We start from the raw sequence: 3117 nt of genomic DNA, 5'->3' as shown, positions 1-3117 counted from the left end.
AAATGTTATGCTTTTCTGAGCATGTGAGTTGCGGGAGGTGAATATGAGTCCTGGTAGTACAGATCAGCAGCGCTCCGCTTATTGGCTGATACCAACATAGTTAACTATAAGTCAACTTTTGAACTAACAATGTTATTTATTATATTTTGCCGGCACTATTGCTCATGTTTTGTACTGATCTTCAACATATAAACTATGATCTGGCAATCATGCAAGTCAAGAAACGCGTTGTAGCCGACTACCTGTTTTCGACAAAAATATAGATGAAAAACCCAACAAAGGGACAATTTTGTTTACAATTGAGAACTGACTTTAGTTATACATAGTACAACGCGTGTAAAACACGATTTGTTCACGAAATCCAAACGCTTACTGTGAGACGATCATCACAACTGGGTCATTATAGTATATTCCGGCTTATAGTCCAGCGAGATTCTTCAAAGTATGTTTTAAAACGAAAGATTACCAGAAAAATTCGTGAGTTTATTCCCGGGGGGCCGATTTAGCTGTGGCATGATGTATTGAAGTGTATCTTACAAATCATTGTAATAGTGCTACTATACAATGTTTACGAGGCCAAAGTACACCGATTTACGCAGTCATGTGTGTTGTTACACGTCACTGCAATTGTTGATTCACTAAAATCGGGCAGTGTACTGCTATCAGTAAGCAAAGTGTGGAAGACAGTCCAAACCCAGCCGCCATTGTCTAGGTTGTCGTCGTTGTCACATTGTACCCTGCGAGGTTTACTGAAGATTCAATGTGTTAAGGTAGGCATACACAACTGTTTTCATATTCCCAAATAGTATGTGTTTAAGGTCAGACACTACTGTTTGTAAGTTCATATTATTATAGTCGGTGAACGACCTATCTATGGTCTATTTCCTCGTCTCCGTAATACGGCAAAGAAAGACACTAAATCGTGTTCATTCTCTGTTACATGTTTTTTTGGTAGCATCACATATGACATATAAACATATATAAAATGGTATTTGTATGACGACCTCAATGCTGATATGCTGAATTATTTCAGGACTGTCAGTGAGCTACACTAATATTTAATACCGCTCAATACTGGATTTATTTGGGCAGAATGCCAGATTGTTATCTTTTTGGAATTTGCACTATAACTTCCGCATATGTGTTGTATTGCGTCTTTGTATGAAGAAACGCATGTACGATGATATTTAGTAATCGCACCAGTGCCTGTGATCACAAGGTCATGCAATGCAAACTTCCCTATTATAATTTAAAGTGTGTATATGTAGACAGTTGTACGCCACTAACTGAACTTCCACCCAGCAATTAATGTAATTATTCCCTATATTTAATACTATTTTTACAATTAATAAATAAAACAATTCCGTTGGGTCATATCAGTAATATTTATAACATTTTATTGGTAATATGTATCAATAAGTGTGTTTCGTCGACAAAAGACCACTAACATGAAACTGCTAGAAGAGACAAACCTGATTCAAATATAAGCTACCGTTTATGGCGTTTACCGACAATGGTAAATGCATTTATAAATAGTTTGTCGTACTAGTGTCAGAACAATTGTGGTCGAGCCTATTTAGCTATATAGTATAATAACACACTCTATAAACCATTACAACATTACAAAAACATTCTTACTGTCTTCAGTTTAAGGAAACGATAGTATTGTACGATAGATTACAAAAATACTTCTATGTTTTTTTCAAATTAATTGCTAAGGAGATTCTTAATTAGTTTAATAATTCGGACCACTTTTCACACTATTTATTAGTGTCGTATTGGGATCGGTCGAGTCGATAACACTAAATGCTTACAGTGAGTGCGGCTATCTGCTTGACATATGGATGTTAAACAAATATTCACCCGCCATACTGTTTTGCATCTATTTATCTATTTATTTTACATGTGACTCATATTTGAATGTTTATATTGTTTCTTTCACCTAGGATTCAAACTGTTCAACTATCAATATAAAAAGATGTCCAAAGTCCGCAATTTAGTTAATATCTTTGAACACAAGAAAAATAAAAGTAAGTTGTTAATACATTAACATAATAATAGTATTGAAACGTGGTAAAAAATGACTAAATACCTGACATGCTATCGACAATTCAACTGTAGTTATTTGGTAGGAGCTAGAAAAAAAGCCCGCAGGGTTGCCCACGTGTTGCGTAGGTTATTATATATAGTAGCATGCTTAGTGCATTTAGTGTCTGAACCACAGATCAATGTTTAACACGTTTTACCCTGGTTGCTATCTTAATTAAGATTAATTTAGTTTATTCTAAAAAAAAATCATTTTCATTTCACTTGCTTTGGATAATGTGCAATGGTAACCAAGCGTAATTTAAAGGTCTAACGTACGTTTTTTCATAGTCGGAAAAGCCACAATATCTAAGCTTTCAGAAGATATATAGGTTGTTATAGTAGTATGCTTAGTAACTTTAAGAATAATTGATCAATGCTTATCACCTACATAGTTACTTATAAGTCGACTTTTGAACTAACTGTCATGAACTAGTTTTCGCGTATCTGTTGATCGACCTATTTAGCTGATTACTAGTGAATGGCTGTGTTATATCTGTCACCATTTAGGCTCATGCGAGGTCCTGGACGGAACTTGACTTGATTTGGAACTAATTACGATATAACCGTCGTCACCCGGACTGCTATTTCTGACAGTTGGCATTTGTAGTTTATTAATATAGTGAACGATTAATCAAAAGATATGACGTGTTCAGTACTTAGTTTGATTGGCTATGTGTAAGTTGAATGTGTGAAGGCCACGCCTTTAGAGTATTTTAACTGCTTTGTAATTGGTTAAGTTTTTGATACGTAATAAACAGTCCAAGTCCTTGGTCACAGAGAGAGAGGGAGAAGACTCCACGAGGCGAGAGAGTCTTGGTCAGTCCGGGCGGATTCTCCGACGAGGCAGTTCGCCTTGATGCGTTCTCAATGTGGCTAATGTCTAGCTATTGAAATGTATTTCGTTGTGTGCGTCTATTTGACTGTAAGGTTTAAGAGACTTTTCCGGTCCGGTACCTCAAGCAGACGAGATATAGAGACCAGACGATATTCCCCCCTGACACATGTTGGAGAAACCCAGACTAGAAGAAT

General features: G+C 36.1%; 1 long non-coding RNA gene across 1 annotated transcript; it reads left to right on the top strand.

Moving 5' to 3' along the window:
* The first annotated feature begins 627 nt into the window (after nt 1-627).
* LOC144343148 (uncharacterized) lies at nt 628-2030 on the top strand. The gene is made up of 2 exons (XR_013418893.1): nt 628-770; nt 1947-2030. It is a non-coding gene; the product is annotated as an uncharacterized LOC144343148 (long non-coding RNA).
* Nucleotides 2031-3117: the final 1087 nt, after the last annotated feature.

Source organism: Saccoglossus kowalevskii, chromosome 3 (assembly GCF_978046115.1).
Source record: "Saccoglossus kowalevskii chromosome 3, keSacKowa6.1, whole genome shotgun sequence".
In the NCBI taxonomy this organism is placed as follows: Eukaryota; Metazoa; Hemichordata; class Enteropneusta; family Harrimaniidae; genus Saccoglossus; species Saccoglossus kowalevskii.
Note: the sequence above shows the minus strand (reverse complement) of the source record. Positions and strands in the feature narration are given on the sequence as shown.